Below are 18,548 nucleotides of genomic sequence, written 5' to 3' on the forward strand. Positions count from 1 at the left end.
TTCTAGAAGAATGATCTGAGATCCAAAGCCTCTGATGTAGCATTGTTCAGTTTCTGTAATTAGACCGTCCTATTGATAATATCTGAAGTAAGGAGAGTAAAATTAAAGTAGAAAATTGGATTGTGAATAAAATAAAATCTCTTTAATGAAACACTCACTGTTCCTACACAAAGTCATTTCATAGACCTCGCAGCTGCAATAAGTGTGTCTCTGTTGAAATAAATGTATCAGTGTGCACCTGGGAAGGAAAGTCTAAATTACAGTCGCCTGACGATGGCTCTTTATCACAAGATAAATGATAAGCACTTGTTCTTTGTGTTGCCTGAACAAGTGTGTTCTCTGCAGTTGTTCAGGATAGATCCAAGAATTGCTGGAGCGGTTGTTTTAATTACTTGCGCCAGTCCTGCTCACTGATACAGAAACGGATGCCAAATATTGCATCAGGCCAAAGAAACGTCTGCGTACTCCGGGCCAACAAATACATTTGCTTTTTTGGGTGCAGGTCAGCAGCTCTATTTTTTTTGCTCACTGACAGCCTAATAACTTGCTAACAAGAGACTAAGCAGGGAAAACAGGACAGGATAAAGAAAAATAGCAATCTTGACCAGAAGGGAGTGCCCTTATATATATTGTGTATAAGAGGACGTGGCACCTAATATTACTTAGCCCAATTAGTGTTTGTGACCATAGCAAATGTAATTATTTGTCTGTGTCTCAGTTTTGTGGATAATAACTGTCTAAGTACTTGGCGAATCCAGGAGAAGTTTGCATTTTTACATAGATTTTGGTAGGGCCTTCTTTTAATATATATATATATATATATATATATATATATATATATATATATATATAAAAAGAGAGAGATAGATAGATAGATAGATAGATAGATAGATAGGTGGATCATACTTGCCTACTCTCGTGGAATTTCCATGAGGCTCCCGAATTTCGTGGAGTCCTCCCAGACTCCCAGGAGAGTAGGCTAACCTCCCGGACCTTATAAAATGCTGAAATTCACTGCATTTAATAGTGAGGTTTAATCGTGTCATTAAGCCCACCGACCCCCCCCCCCCCACCCCCCACTATTCAATACAGTGAATTTGTATTTTATGGTAGGAGCGGGGCTATAGTGATGTAATGACATCGTCACTACGTCTCTTACCCTCTGTCACATGATCTGTACTCCGATCTCCCGGAGAACAGATTTAAAACGTTGGCTATGAGTTGGTAAAGTTGGTATGATAGAGATATATAGATATATAGAAAAAAGCACACAGTAACTAATTAACACCAATAGAGGTACCAAATATATGTACTTTGTGTTTTTTTTTTATTATTCTATTTAATTTTTTTTAAATTCTTTTTTTTTTTGTTGAGTGATATTTAGACATATATATATATTTGTTATTATTATTAATATTATTATAAAAGGAAGGTGTTCACATGCATTAACATAAGCTTAGATGTCAGTGTTACAGCATGATCTGACATACTGAGGGAGAGTCACCCTGGGCTTCCTGCCAGGGGACCCCTAATGATGTCATTCCCCGGGAATTTTCCTTGCATATAGGATTCTGCATATAGACACAATAAAACACTCTTTAATAATATACTATGTGGACAGATCTAAAAGGCAGGAACAATATTAATCGGCTCCCGGCTTTCGCATTAGAACCAGGGGCTGGCTATGACAGCCCAGTTCTAGTGAGGGTGTCACATTCACCAAACTGTACAGAACATAGGAGCTAAGTTCTGTTGCACAAAGGACATCCGTAATATGATGTAGTTCATATGTTACATTTGTTGGAACTGATTAAATATATAAGATACATTTATATTGTGCCACAAAGTGTATGCAGGACATTTTATAGTTTTAGAAACAAATAATACATAATAAGTTCTATAGTATAGTAAGCCTGCGAGCAGGGCCTCTCATCTCTTTTGTTACTATAAATAAATGTTAATAATAAATAAAAGTAACAAGTGAAAAAGGAATCGCTTGTAATCCAAAGGAGAAACTGGAAAATGCAGCAACAAAGGGCAGCATTTAAAATATTACAGAATAAATTAGTAGCCCAGCTGAATTCTCCTTTCTCTCTAGAGATCTCTGCTGCATTCCTAATTTCTTCTGGTGTTACAGTGTTATGTTTCAATTTTAATACTTCATCTCAGGATTTCTCTGCAATGGGTGTATTGCACTGTATCTGTGTTTTGATTATTTTGTGCACTCATTCCATGTCACACAGTGTGATTTTAATCGATTTTATTAAGGTTGTCTCTGTTTTCTTATATTTACACAAATTTTTTGTTAAACAGCGAGGAAAAGTGAGCTATAATCATGTAGACATGTGGATCCAGTGTCTCAATTAAATAGTTTGTTGGGCAGTTTTGAAAAAACTGTCATTAATAATAAAAATCTTAAAGCAACATATGGTTAATAGCTAACGCACATATAATTTTTGAGGAAATCACATATACATTGGTCCACCACCATTTGTAGAACATTATTTAAAGTGTTGTAGGATGTCCTGTGTGCTGAAGTCCCTGTGGAAATATTTTTTTTTAAAGATGTAACGTGTCTCATTTTTTGTGGCTATGGTCCATTCATATTTTGATTAGGGATCTATGACTCCTCAGTCACAAACAGGTTATGCTGTGCCATTTGTGTGTCCACCTAAATTAATGCAATAGAGATTAATGAAAGAGTTAGATGGTTCTGTCAGTCCTTTAGCCCTCAAATGAAAGAGACTATAACCCAAAATCTTTGTTTTCCATTTGTATATATTAAGGAATACATCTTTAAAAATGTTCTAGTTATATTGTCTTACCTTATTTCTAAGGTAGTCGGCTTTCAGAGCTAACAATTCTGTACAATTGCTGTTGTCTTCTTTTTCCCATAAACTTTTTATGACTGCCCAGAGTTCTCCTGTCAGTCTTATTTAGTGTGAAAATCCTCTCAACATACAATAGCCTGGAGCTCGGCCCAATGGCAAGGGGTGTGTGATGGGGTGGAGTATGATGTTTTTGGGGTCTGGGCCGAGATTTGAAAAGGACAGAGGGCAAGCAAAGAGTTATCAAGTGCACCCCCTGAGTTTACTCATAGTCTGCACAAAGGGATAACATAAAATTAAGTCTAGCTTACACATAGCTAAGTAAAGAAACTCTTTTAATTTTACCCTAGTACCTAGGACTGAGTACCTTGGCTAAGCTTCCTGCATTTAAATAAGGTATGTTCACTAACCCCCATGTTTTGGTTTTGGTTTTGGATCTGTGTTAACTTCATGTTTTGGTTTTGGCAAAACCACCCTCAGGTGTTTTGGATCTGTTTTTTTATTTATTTAAGAAAATTCTAAAAAATGCTAAAATCACATATTTGGCTCTCTTTTTGTTCCTACATTATTATTACCCTCAATAATATTAATTTCCAGTAATTTACAGTCAATTTTTGTCAAGTGACAAGAACACTGCTACCCCTCCTGTTTTTCTATGAGCAATGTCACTGGAGACTGGAGAGTGACAAAGAACACTGCTACTCCTGTGTCTGTGTGAGCAATGGCACTGAGCAATGTCACTGGAGAATGGAGAGTAACAAGAACACTGCTACTCCTGTTTCTGTGTGAGTAATAGCGCTGGATCTGCTGGGGAGGGAGGTACCTATGGAATCCAAAGCCTGCAAGATCCGACGATGCAAAAATTACGTTTGGCCTCTATTCAATATAAGGAAGCGGAAAAGTACTGAGCCGGCTTGGTGATGTTCGTGGGGGGGGGGGGGTCAGTTTTCGGAAAACCGAGCCTGAGCATCTCTAATATAAATAAACATTGTAAACATTATCATGATACTAGTTTGTTCCAGTAGTGTTCAGGAAGGTAGAAGAGCCGATATGCGTTTTAGAAGTTGTCTTTGCCATTGTCACTTTTGGAAGATCAATAAATAATTCTGGGACCCAATCAACTGGACAAATCCTAGTTTGATATACTGGAAACCCAAATGTGGTTTCATTTGTTGGGGACATATCGACTAAGTTTACTACATAAAATGTAACATACATTTTGTCACAAGTTATCATATTGTATCTATTCACAGGGGATGGGAGGAAGCATTGCTTTTAACAGTCCAAAAGCTGGTCAATGTAACATAATATGTTTGTGTGAATTTTTTTTTCTGGCACAAAAGCTTTTTTGTAGAATGGCTGCTCATTACACAGATGTCAAGGGTCAGTGCAGAGTATATCAGAGCCAATCCCATGGTTCTACATTGGTGTGAGAAAGCAGTACAGGCTATTAGTCACAGTATTATTTCGTGTGCATTAGCAAGCCCGGAGACAAAAACATGATTTACTTAAGTAACCTTCTCCATTATTTCTTGCTGCATCTCTCGTATAATTATGCCAGTATAATCTATATTCCTGACATTATTTATAGCAAACAATTTACACAGAATATACATCTTACTGGAGGGCACACATGCCTTATTTTTATACCTCCAAATGGCAAGTGGTGGGGGGATGGGGAAGTGATGATGCAAAGACCCCATCCTCTGCTGTACAATGCTTTTAAAGAAGGAGAGGTGGGATCCCGGAATGTGGCTTACCCTCCCAGGAATCTAGCTGAACTCCCAAAATTTGTCAGTTGTCTAGAGATTCTACATAAATCCCAACTGTTTAAATTTTTGCTGGACATTCAGATTAATGGGACACAAAAGGGGTGGGGCTTAAAAAACATGGGTGGAGTTTTACCCAAGTTTGACACATTTTTGGACGGAGTTTGGACTGAATGGGGTTTTTATCCTGATTTCATAATTCTAAATGTTGGGAGGTATGATTCTAGAAGAGTAGACAAGTAAGCTGGAAGATCACATTTTCTAATGAAGTCAAAGATTTTTTTTTGTCTCCACAATTCATGAAGAACAAGAGATGCCTTAGAACTATTAAGACACTATGGGCTAGATTTACTAAGCTGCGGGTTTGAAAAAGTGGGGATGTTGCCTATAGCAACCAATCTGATTCTAGCTGTCATTTTGTAGAAAGCACTAAATAAATGAAAGCTAGAATCTGATTGGTTGCTATAGGCAACATCCCCACTTTTTCAAACCCGCAGCTTAGTAAATCTAGCTTTATGAGTCATTAAGGACAGCAATGCAAAAAAAGGAGTAAATTTGATCCTTGACAAACAATGTTACAATGCAAATTAGGGGTGCAAATTAGTTTATTATTTTGGCCATGAGGAAAATACTGGCTGTTTTTTCATGTAGCACACAAATACTTGCTAGCTTTATTTTACACTGAAATGTAAAGTTGATCTAGGACATGCCCTATGTCGAATATAAATCTGTCCCCCCACCTTTTAAATGCACCTCCCCCTCCAATGCAACATGGGTTTGCCCAGGTGCAAACGTAACTCCTTTTTTATGTTTTGTTCTCCTTAATGAATCAGGCACTATGTAAGGACTTTGAGGAGTAATTGTCGTCATGAAGGCTCACCAGCAGTGGCAGAGCACAATTTAACTACAATTTAACTTTTAACACAAAAGGATAGATGCAAATTTATTAGGATGTGCTTTTTGTAGGATCTATTGAAAACATTCGCTGTTGCTGAGGCCTTTGAGATAAAATGGTGTAAAACAGATTCTCAACCTCTTCTAACAGGCGATATTGTTGTTGTTGTCACTATCACTGTGGATATACATAGCTACAGAGAAGATTAGCTCTTCCTGTTGTGGTAACTCAATCTAGAAACTACAGCCAACAATATTTGCATATTTTCTGACAAACTAAACACTTGGGGGTTAATGTATCATACCCCGATTTCTTCAACTTGCGGGAGTTCGGCGCCTGCGCAGCTTAAATTTAAAGCGGCGCTGCCTTGTAAAGGGAAACGTCCCTTTACAAGGCAGCGCCGCTTTAAATTTAAGCTGCAAAGACGCCGAACTCCTGCGAGTTGAAGAAATCGGGGTATGATACATTTACCCCTTGGAGTTTCAGTATTGTATGCTCATGTGTATACTGGCACTTGTAGTGCCACTAGTATGCATTACACATGGGGCCCACATCATGAAATAGTAAATTTCGCCCCCATCATAAGTAAAGTATAACTGCCCCCCATTAGCAATGAAATAGTATTGCATAAATAATATAATTATAAACTAATATTGCTCCCTTAATATTGCTGTTAAATAATATTGCCCCCTTAAATAATCATACATTAGTGCCGCCACTAATATATTGAGAAAATAATTTGCCCACATAAAATCATTATTATTTGCTTTTGCTCCCTTAATCAATAATGATTGCACATAATTAATAAGTGTATTGTGCCTCCTCAAACCTAACTTATCCTGTTTTATAATTCTCAGCAGCTCCTCTTATTGTTTATGTTCTACAAGAAATGGTTTGTTGAAAAGTATCATCTACAATACAGTCTAGTTGTAATATAATCATTTCCATGTCGTGTTGCGTGTGTATTATTCTATATCAGCCTTCTTTTGTCTTTGTGGAAATTGTATTAAATATTGCAGTTATATATGTAGTAACCTTTAAATATCATGATCATTATTTATAAAGTGCCAAAATATTATATTATATAATTATCCGCCACCAATATTAAAGCAGCCACCTGCAACTGTCATGTTTGTACAGCTTCTGGTGGTTTGGTACAGGTAAAAATATATAATGTAGTAAACATTATTTACATAATAACCAACACGTACTTTTTACTAATATTGGTGCAAACTTGGACAGTGCAGTAAGCAGTCATTTAGACATTAGTTTATCTTGTACCAGCTGCAGAATTGCAGGACTGGAACAAGGGTAGTGCAGCTGCGCAGGGCGCAAAGCCGAGGGGATGTTTTGCCACCTGGCGGTTGTTCCAAGGCCCTGCATTCCACAGGGCCCCATAAAGATAGGCTCCCGGTAGTTTAGTGTGGCGGAAGAGGGCAATGTACTTCAGATGCACTATGAACGGAAACTCATTTTTTATTTTTTTTAATGTTCGAAATAAAGTAAAATTGGTACCTAGGTGCTTGTGTATATTTCTATTGCCATATTTCTTGTGCTCTTCATCTAGATGGGGATTAGTCAGTCCCAGAACATCTGTTCTAAGCTCCCTAATCCCACCTCTCCTGCTCTACTGGGCTGTGACACTTGAACACTCTCCTCCTACCATCTGCACATGTAGGAGGGAGTGAAGGAAAATAAGGTAATACTAACTGCGGGTGTTAGTATTAGATTCTCTCATGTCTGTGCCATCCTCTCACCCCTTCCCTTGTCTGTGCCATCCTCTCTCCTCTTCCCCTGTCTGCGCCAGCCTCTCTGCCCCTCCCCCATCTAGACCACCCTCTTTATCCATCAACTGTCTGTGCCAGCCTCCCTGTCCATTCGTGGTCTGTGCCAACATTCCTGCCTTCCCCCTGTCTAAGCCAACCTCTCGGCCCTTCCCTTTTCTGCCCCAGCCTCTCTACTCTTCCCCTGTCAGAGGCAGCCTCTCTACCCTGCCCCTGTTTGCATCTGCAACCCCCTGACTTTCATCTATATTCTGCAGCCTCTATGGCCTTCTTCTGTCTACACCAGCCTCCCTTCCTCTGTCTGTGCCAACCTCCCTGTTCCTCCACTACCTACACCAACCTTTTTGCCCTTCCCTTGTCTATGCCAGCTTTTCTGCCTTTCCTTGTCTGCACCAGCCTTTCTACCGTTCCACTCTCTCTGTCTCCATGCCTCTCTCCTGTATTCTCCAGCCTGTATGCCAGCTTCTCTGCCCTTCCCCTGTCTGCGCCAGCTTCTCTGCTCTACCCGTCTGCGCCAGCTTCTCTGCTCTTCCCATTTGCATCAGCCTCTTTGTCTTTCCTTGACTACACCAGTCTCTCTGCCCTACCCCTGTCTGCACCACCCTCTCTGCCCTTCCCCTCTCTGCGTCTGCCTCCCTGCTCCTCTCCTGTATTCTCCAGCCTCTGATCTTCCCCTGTCTGCAAAAGCCTCTCCTGCCTTCCCCTCTCTGTGTCTGTCTCCATGCCCCTTCCCTCTCTGCTCCAACATCTCTGCTCTTCCTCTACATGCACCAACCTCTCTGCCCTTTTCCTGCTTGCACCTGCCTCCCTGCCCATCTTCTGTATTTTAAAGCCTCTATGCCAACTTATCTTCCCTTTCCCTGTCTGCTCCAGCCTCTCTGCCCTTCCTCTGTCTGCTCCAGCCTCTCTGCCCTTCCTATGTCTGCTCCAGCCTCTCTGCCCTTCCTCTGTCTGCTCCAGCCTCTCTGCCCTTCCTCTGTCTGCTCCAGCCTCTCTGCCCTTCCTCTGTCTGCTCCAGCCTCTCTGCCCTTCCTCTGTCTGCTCCAGCCTCTCTGCCCTTCCTCTGTCTGCTCCAGCCTCTCTACCCTTCCTCTGTCTGCTCCAGCCTCTCTGCCCTTCCCCTGTCTGCTCCAGCCTCTTTGCCCTTCCTCTGTCTGCTCCAGCCTCTCTGCCCTTCCCCTGTCTGCTCCAGCCTCTCTGCCCTTTCCATGTCTGCATTAGCTTCTCTGACCTTCCACTGTTTGCACCAGTCTATCCACTCTTTCTCTCTCTGCGCCTCCCCTGTAATCACCAGCCCCTATGCCTTTACCTGTCTGTGCCAATCTTTCTGCCATTCCCCTGTCTGTGCCAGTCTCTCCCCCCCTTTCTCTGTGTCAGTTTTGTTTCACATCTGAGCAATTTTCTCTCCCATTCATTTGACTATGACAATCTCTCCCCTTCTGCCTCATCATGTGTCCCTTTGTGTGTTCATTTCTGTCTCTTCTTTATGTGTGTCTGTCTTTCTCTCCCCCCCTTACCTTTGTATTTGTGTGTCTCTGTGTCTACACCGCGGTCTCTCTCACCCAGGGCACTACAATGTCTATTTACAGTTGTGCGGAGGTAGACAAATCTCGAGATGCGTACAGCTCTGCTGCATATGGGTGGAAATATGCTTGTTTTCCAAACTCTATGTTAAGAGTAAGTTATTCACATTTTGTGCACAACTCTGCGTCAACCCCTATGAGTTTATATGCACTGAATTTGTATAAGTGTATCCCATGTAACCAACTGTCTGACACTACTTCCCCCATATGTTTTTTTGGGCGAAAATAAATGGTTGATAAAAAGTAACAAAACAAGAATATTAAAAGAAAGAAAGAAAAGCAAATACAATCTGCACAAATCAATTTGTCTGCAGATTAACAGTTTATTACACACAGCAGAAATTATGTTATCAGACAAACACAGAGGAACAAATAATAATAACTCAAAGTACTGCACAAACCCTCATCATAAAATGGTTTAACTAAAATAGTTAATCATATAACAAAGGCCTATAATAACAAATGAACAAACACATGGATTGTAGCACACACACACACATATAGATAGATAGATATAGATAGATAGATATATATATATATATCTGTATATATATATATATATATATCTCCTGTTAGTTATTTGAAAACCTACACAGCACAGTTGGTAACCCTAGATCCAACAATTGGCTGTACCGAGAAACATTTTACCCCCCTAAAATTACATGAGCCCCTTCAGAAAAATCTGAAAATATCCAAAATCTAACGGCATGCAAAGGAGAAGTGAGTAAAAGCCTCATCTAGAATCAGAACAAATGAGTCTATGGAGGATAAAAACAGAAGCCTCATCTTAATGCCTGGTGTAGGAAATGTCTAAGAGCCAGTGGATAGTAAAAACCATACTTGCTTATTGAGTTTCAGAGAATCCTCCAAGTTGAGTAGGCGCCCTCCTGGATCCTGGTGGAGGTGGGGCTAACTGAAACAATTATTGTCATCAAGCCCCACCCCCCGCTATATAGTGAATTTTGGCATTACATAGCAGTGGGGGGGCCATGGTGACACCAAGCCCCTTCCTGCACCTGCGATCTGACCTCCCCTCCGGCATCTGAGAGACAAGTACAAACCCAGGAGTCTCTTGTCAAACAATTTCTGGGTATAGCTTTAATCTTAACTGTCACTTGCCACTGCCTCAGAGCTTTCAGGCTCGGGATAATAAGCTGGGAGGTTATTCATACTTTACTATTTTTAAATAATCATTTCAGGGAGACAGCACAATCTCTCCCCATGGGCCTATCTAGTGCCATCCAGTGGCGTGTCCAGCCCCAGCAGGTGGAACCTCTGGTACTGTGCACAGTTTGCTGCCAGAGGCTGTATAGTGCAGCAGGACTGAGGGGAAGATTATTTTAATTTTACTATCGGCAGGGATAACAAAGCAGGGCAGCAATGAAATTACTGCCACACTGCTTGATAAATAATTAGGTCTTCCATGCAGATACATGGGGGTCCATTTCATATATGCTGGCTAGTGTTGGCTAGTGTGCCTATGCTAGCCTGCATCACAGGTCAGGAGGCACAGTGGGAATCTGGGAGGTTATACCGCTTTCATACTGCCGCCCCGGCAATATCCCGGGTTTTTCAAGCCGGGTTTTTGCCAGGGCTCGGAGCGTCCCAGCTCAGAAACACCATTCATACTGCACCAAGACCCGGGTCGTTTGAGCTCGCCCCGGCAAAAACCCGGGATTTTGGTTCAGTATGAATGGGGTATAAGTCTACCTTCCCAGAGGTCTCCAAATATTTCAGGGGAGTAGGCAACTATGACACAGAGAAACACACAGACACAAACAGGAGAGCAGTGGCCATTGTCTTGAGAGCACCTCTTCCTGGTAAATATCTCCATGTAAATAAAGGGACTATCCTGTGTATCGTATAGATCTAGAGTGGAATTTTACAATTATATTCTGTGCAGGACAATCTCAATAACCAGCGAGGAATTACTAAGGAGGAAAATGAGTAATGACTATAATTGATCTAAATACATGACTGAATCTCCTTGTTATACTCTATGGGTTAGATTTACTAAGCTGCGGGTTTGAAAAAGTGGGGATGTTGCCTATAGCAACCAATCAGATTCTAGCTTTCATTTATTTAGTATTTTCTACAAAATGACAGCTAGAATCTGATTGGTTGCTATAGGCAACATCTCCACTTTTTCAACCCCGCAGCTCAGTAAATCTAGCCCTATATGTAGGACGATCTGTGAGATCAGTTATCAAGAGAAAACACTAGAGCAAAATTACCAAACCTCATTTATGAGAGCAGTGGCCATTTTCTTGTAGTACAGGAGGCGCAGCAAAGATCAGGGAGATTAGCCTACCTTCCCTGTAGGTTTCCCAATATTCTGGGAGAGTAGGCAACTATGATTCTGTTCTTCACTAAACCACCGTTTACCTAGTTCCTCAATAAATTATACAGAGACTTCAGAAATACCCACTAAAAAGAGGTAACTAAAATTATAATTGACAGCACAGACTGATCATATCCTACCCTCCTTCCATCCTTTGTGGCAACATGCCTTTAGAATGTGTTTAGGCTTCAATAATATAGTTGGAAGACATATCTGTGGACGTTTGCATGGAGAGATTAAGGCAATAGGCACACATAGCTGACATAACAGCATGAGGAAAAACACTGACAAAATCAACCCTTTCTCTGAATGTCCCTTTTATCAGGACAACACTTTCCTAGGTATGTACTTCATTTACCACTATGGTAAATACAATCTTACCTTCTGCTAAACTAATTGCTGATTGATTGGTACGGGTTACTATACTGTGCAAGTTTAGATTTAAGCTAGTTAGTAAAAAAATTCCCATAGCATTTATGGGTTAGAAACTACAGACAACAAAACAGCTAATATTAAATGGAGAACTGAAATGTACGTACCTGGTACTGGGGTTGTAACATCTCTTTTGTGCGCTTTACAATGGAAAACATGCACCTGTGTAATGTGAAAAAGAAGATGTGGTAAGAGTTGTGCTGGTTGTTTTATATTCAATGTGTGTCTGCCCAGCAGCAGCTTCTGCTTAAAGCTAAACCATAAACCCACCACAAAGCTAGTTACTACGTTGACACTGAAATTCCATTTCCTGTGTTAGAACTGCTGCACACCTTTTCTTATAAGCATGACACATACTCATTACCCACAATATCTGAATGTCTCTTATATTTCTTGTGCTTAAGCAAAACTTTCTTACTTTATGACAGTTTTGTGCTGTCTTTTTATTTTAAAGTACTTATTTGAGTACATGTGGTGAATACTTCAAACATGAGTTAGCCAAAATGACAAAACTCAGGCCCAGCATCTCGATTGTTTTCCAGAACAAGAACCTAAGCAGCGAAGCTGGATGAATTTCCCATTTTGTTTTAAACGGTTATATAACAATATTGAAATACGAGTTAAATCCAAATAGTTATTAGAACACCCTGGTAAGAGCGGTCATAATGAACCATATGACATGATACTAATACGACTAAAAGTAGCTAAACCATACATCCCAAATATCCCAATTTGGGTGGCACAGTCACGATCTGAGGGATCTGTCCTGCCATCCCAATCGGGACAGCTTTGTCCCACGGGTGGTACATTTGGTGGTCTCATCCACTGCCGCTCTGCATGGCAGAGCAGTGGTGTACAGGTGCTCCATATTGGTGCACACGGCAGTCAAGGTGTTTGGAGTACAGGGCAGCCTAGCATTCAAGTGTGCTAGGCACACCCTCAGGGATTTGGCCACACCCCCATCATGATGTGTGGACACTCCCTCATTGTGACTTGTCACCTCTCATTTTCCGATTGAAGAAAAGGCAAGGTTAGGAGGTATGCTAACCTTTAGCTTATTGCTGCTTCCTTAAAATAATGCTGTAGAACATATGTAAGATGGTGCTATATACACAAACGGGCTGCAATAAATTAGGCTTCCATTATGCAAACTGTAGGATATTAGAAAAATGACAGCTAGGATATGACTGGTTGCTGTGGGTAACAGTACACTGCATTAATATTAAATGAGCACTTAGAAGTAATATCTGGGAGAATCCTGAATTTTGTGGAGTCCCCCTGGACTCCTGGGAGAGTAGTACTCCCTCCCAGATCTCACCTGTCTATCTGTAAGGAGGGCGGGACAAAGTCCTGATGACACAATTGGCTTCATTAGAAACCAATACGGCATAATTCGCTTTATCATGCAGCATTGGTTTCTTAAGCCATTACATCCCCTCACACACAAGTGAAAGTAAGCTTTTACTGTGGCATAAAACTTACCATGTTTAATATTTAGCTTCACCATAATAATGAAAGAATAACAGATGTAACAGTGCATAACGATCTTCACATTCAAAATATAATAGATGATCTCACTGTTGATTGTTGAAAAATATTACAGAGAAGGTCAAGCTGCAGTTAATTTGGCAGACATGTTGCTGGCTTTCAATAAAGACATTCAACTTTCAGATAGGAACAAATGTGGTAGCTGTCAGCAGCCATATTGAAGTACTTAACAGACCTAGAACCTAATTAAGGATAGCAAAGCAAAAAAGGAGTAAATGTTCTCTGGGACAAACCATGTTACAATGCAAGGGGTGAAATATTATTTTGCGCATAAGTTAAATACTGATCATTTTTTCATGTAGCATACAAATACTTGATAGCTTTAATTTTACACTGAAATGTAAAATTGATCTAGGGCATGTTCTACCCCAACTATAAATCTGTCCCCACATTTTTAATTTACCTCCCCCTCCAATGCAACATGGTTTTGCCCAGGTGCAAAGTTACTCCTTGTTTGTGCTTTGTTCCACTTAATAACTCAAGCCCTTAGTGAGGAAATCTTGTTGTAGACGTTATAGGGCATAAGACACTATACTACACAGTTTGTCATAGGTTTACCCTGTGAAGTTTTGTTTCTTCTACAGGTGAGGAAAAGGCACATTTGGGTGTCGATGTGATATAAACTGAAATTAGATTTCCATGGACTTCTAATTTCTCTTTGCTTCCTTCAATAAAATAGAGTCTATGAGTCTGATTCGTTAAGTAACGCAAATGCCGATACTTGCCGTATTTTGCATTATCTTGCACTGCGCATGCCCGGAAACGAGCTATACGCCAGAGAACGCAAGTGTAGGCAATTCATCTTCGAGAACAAAGTACAATTAAGACAGGCTATGATTTCATGGGCGGAACGGGGAGGTGAATGGGCGTATACCCGTAGTCAATGTACAGTAAGGACGTGCTAAGCTTAGCAGCATTTGATTCAAGTCGTATCACTTCCAGCAGCTACAGGTCTGGTGTAAGTGCCAAGTGATAGTGATGACAGTCATGTAAGCACGCTAGAACATGTGTTTGCAATCAAGCATAACTGTAAAAATGCATTTTATGTACAGGAGACATTAATAACATCATGATTCATGTATTTCATAAGGGGAAACACTTTTTTTAAAAAAATGTTTTCCATAAATGACTATATTATTACCAGGTGACAATAATGGAATTTCTTTTTTTTTTCTGTGCGTTCTCCTGGCACTTAAAATTCCACATATGTATTGGACGTATCCTGCAGTGTATTGTGTCTGACAGTGCAGAGCGTATCTAGACCTGTTTCAACCTGAGACGTTTCTACAGATCAGCTCCTTGTTGAATATGGACGTGCGCATGCCTCGATTTATTTTTTTCAAAGAGGCACATTACATTCGTTTTGCGTTTCTTCATGAATCAACCCCTATGTTTTTAGAGCCTAGAGGAGAAAATATGGATAATTTCTATTAAAATCAGATTATTCCCTTCGATGCATTACCATATCATTAGTCACTAGACGGTCTGGATCTCAAAACAAAATCATGCCATGCATATATTATGAAGCAAAAACTCATGTTGTGGATGGAAACAGTAACATTAGACACCATCAGCTCCTTGATGCCTCATCAAGCCATTGCTGATTACAATCACATGATTCTGCAATTTAGAAGGCAGAATTTCACTCTGCTGAGTCTTTTATTCTAACAAAAATAAAAGGACACTGCATAGACAAATTTGTTTTGGTTTCGCAATAAATATTATCCACTAAAACTGTAAATATAAAACATACTTGTCTATTCTCCTCAATTTTGTGGAACCCTCCTGGACTCCTAGAAAAGTAGAATACCTTCCTGGATCCTGCAGCTCCTTTTGTAAAGAGGACAGGGCCTTGATGACGTAGGTTATGTCATCACGCCTTACCGGGCTTGTCCTGATGAGACGATTCATCCCCCCACTATGCAATGCCACCCCCAGCACTTGCCCTATGGACTTCTCCTCCAGATCTGGAAGGGGAGGTCCAGAAAGTCGGCAAGTCACACTTACCTACCCTTCCGGAATCTCCAGGAGACCTCCAAATTTTGCAGGTCTTTCTCCCTGATCCCAAACACTTCCTAGTGAAGTGGGTGGGACAGGGTTCATCATCATCACCATTTATTTATATAGCGCCACTGATTTTGCAGCGCTGTACAGAGAACTCATTCACATCAGTCCCTGCTCCATTGGAGCTTACAGTCTAAATTTCCTAACACACACACACACACACACACACAGACAAACAGACTAGGGTCAATTTTGATAGCAACCAATGAACCTCCTAGTATGTTTTTGGAGTGTGGGAGGAAACCGGAGCGCCCGGAAGAAACCCACACAAATACGGGGAGAACATACAAACTCCTCACAGATAAGGCCATGGTCGGGAATTGGACTTATGACCGCAGCGCTGTGAGGCAGAAGTGCTAACCACTTAGCCACCGTGCTGCCATGCTGAATCGCATAATTTTACCCCCCCTTGATGAAATGCTACACACTGATCACTGTATCACAAGGGGGGAGGGGTGATGCAATTTGGTGTATCACCCCTCCTTGATCTTGCCACGTGACCTTCCCTCCAGGATCAAAAGTTACAAAAGAATTAAAAAATCAGCAAGTATGAGGCAGGTATGAGTTACCCTTTCTCTGTAAAGTTTCTGTCCTAGTAACGAGATTTGTCCTATTTTAACCAGATAGGTGGCAACCCTCATGGCCAGGGTAAGATTACCAAAATTTTGAGATGAAAAACATAGACCCTCATTTAAGATGAATTATGTTCAGGGCTAAATTTCACCCCATACTTCATTTAAGGTCAAAATAAGGTAAAACAGTTGTAGGGCCTGATTCATTAAGGATCTTAACTTAAGAAACTTCATATTTAAGTCTCCTGGACAAAACCATGTTACAATGCAAGGTGTGCAAATTAGTATTCTGTTTTGCACATAAGTTAAATACTGACTGTTTTTTCATGTAGCACCCAAATATCAACTTTAAATTTCAGTGTACAAATAAGCAATTAACTATTTGTGTGCTACATGAGAAAACAGAAAGTATTTAACTTATGTGCAAAACAGAATACTGAAATAAGAAGTTTCTTAAGTTAAGATCCTTAATGAATCGGGCCCGTAGTAACCAATTCCAGCTTGTCCTGTTCATTTGGGTTTATCAGCAATTGGATTATTTAGTTTATCAGGTTGTTAGAAATAAGGATTGTGAGTCATTAAGGAAAGTAAGGCAAAAAAAAAGAGTATATTTGATCCTGAACAAACCATGTTACAATTCAAGGGGTGCAAATTAGTTTATTATTCTGCACATAAAGAAAATACTGGTTCCTTTTTGTCATGTAGCACAGAAATACGTGATAACCTTTTACAAAGAAATTTAAAGTTGATCTAGGACATGCCCTACCCAAAGTATAAATCTGTCCGCACATTTTAAATTTACCTCCCCCACCGATGCAATATGGTTTTACCACAGTGCAAAGTTACTCCTTTTTTTTGCTTTGCTCTCATTAATGACTCAGGCCCCTTGGGTACAAAAAAACTGTGCTGTGAAATCTCCTGTTTTAAATTATTTTTTTTTTAAAACCAAAACCAAAAGACAAATGATAATATTATAAGGTAACAGTCTCACACGTGCAGCTGAACCAGTAGCTTAAAACTGACCTTGCTATAAGGGACTTAATGAACAGTTAAGGGTCTCCCTGTCAGTGATTATTAGTTATAGTTTTGCTGCTAGCTGAGGTAATTGGAGATTTCTGGCGTTCACAGATCCGGTTGCTGAGAAGACTACATTACCGTTTTTGTTGCAGATATGGGGCTGCTGCTGTGATCCATTATTTTTTATGACCTGCTTAATGCATTTTTTTTTTTATTTTGGACAAACTTTAAGATTGTTTACTTATCGTCACTGAGAGCATTTTAAATTCTAAATGAACCATTGTTTAAAGGATTAGGGTGAAATACGGTTTACCAGAAAACATTTGGTTTCTAGCAATGACCTTATTCTTCTTAACAATTTCAGTGCCAGCTGGGATATTTTGTTTAATTGAATTTTTCTTTATTCTTCGTGTCTTAGCCTTTCTGCACCTAGCGAGCAACACAAGTATTACCAGGATAATTTAGAAGCGGATACATTTGTGTTCCAAAAGGATGTAGGATAACGCACATAAAAATTGCACATTTATGTCCATATGATCAGTCATACGCATCTCAAGATATGTCCATCTGAAACATAGTAGCACATGCGCTAGACATATCTAATGCTTAAAAGTGTGTATACTCACACCCCACGATACCATAGAGATGTGGCTTAACAATATTAGTAGTAAATGCTTTGTACACAAAATAATAATATAACGAAGTGTCATATATGATGATAAAATAGTGTCAGAATAACTATTAATAAATGATGATGTCGCATTTTCAATATAAAATGTAATTGAATGCAAACACAAAATAAAATTAAAATACAAACATCTGTTACTTTCCACCTTTAAACTAGAGATGGTCACTGACCCCCGTGTTTTGGTTTTGGATTCGGTTTTGGATCTGGATTACCGTCGTGTTTTGGTTTTGGTTTTGGTTTTGCAAAACCGCCATTGCGTGTTTTGGTTTTGGTTTTGTTTGGTTTTGTTTTGCTATTTTGTTGGAAAATACATGTTTTTGTGCCTAAAATAACCCAATTTAGTGCTCCAACTGTTTTAGAGATAAATAATCTAATTGTTGAGGTAATAAATCATCCAAAAAAACTGTTTAATTCTTCGTTGGTAGGCCTTCATTTATTCTACACACAAAACAGATTGTCTTCCCCTCCATCTATGCATATTGGCAATGCAGCCATCGTCTTTGGATGTATATTACAACCTACACTTATAGTTAAATATGTAAAGAAATGGAAAAAGACAGTTTGCTTTCTGTCTCTCTAGGCCCCCCTCCACTTTTTTAAAAAAACAAAAAATTCAGCCATTATAGACTGTACAATATTAATTGACATGGAGAAAGCCAGTTTGGTTTCTGTCTCTCTAGGCCCCCCTCCACTTGTATAAAATACTAATAAATTCAGCCGTTATATACTGTACAATATAAATTGAAATGGACAAAGGCAGTTTGGTATCTGTCTGCATCAGATCCTCTCTCCACTAGGAGTAAAATAGAAAACTATTCAGCCGTTATATAATCTAGAATATAAATAGAAATTGAGAAAGGCAATTTGGTATCTGTCTGCATCATAATCATCAACATCATCATTAGCGCCCTCGTCGCCTACACAAATCTCCCCCTCATCCTCTTCTAATTCCAAAGTGGCATCCTCAATTTGGGTATCACCGGCTACACTCGGGCTATTAAGGCACACATCAGCAGAATGCTCACGA

The 18,548-nt window shown here is 39.9% G+C and overlaps 1 protein-coding gene across 2 annotated transcripts in view; it reads right to left on the reverse strand.

Moving 5' to 3' along the window:
* CHST3 (carbohydrate sulfotransferase 3) overlaps positions 1-18,548 on the reverse strand; it is a 96,684-nt gene that overhangs the window by 19,978 nt on the left and 58,158 nt on the right. Inside the window, exon 2 of one of the 2 annotated variants that reach the window (XM_075216712.1) lies at positions 11,740-11,794. The gene's annotated coding sequence lies outside the window, so the exon portion shown is untranslated. Of the gene's footprint in view, positions 1-11,739; positions 11,852-18,548 lie in introns of those variants that run through there. The other variant, XM_075216713.1, reaches the window with a different exon arrangement.

The sequence above is a fragment of the Mixophyes fleayi genome, chromosome 6 (assembly GCF_038048845.1).
Source record: "Mixophyes fleayi isolate aMixFle1 chromosome 6, aMixFle1.hap1, whole genome shotgun sequence".
NCBI lineage: Eukaryota > Metazoa > Chordata > Amphibia > Anura > Limnodynastidae > Mixophyes > Mixophyes fleayi.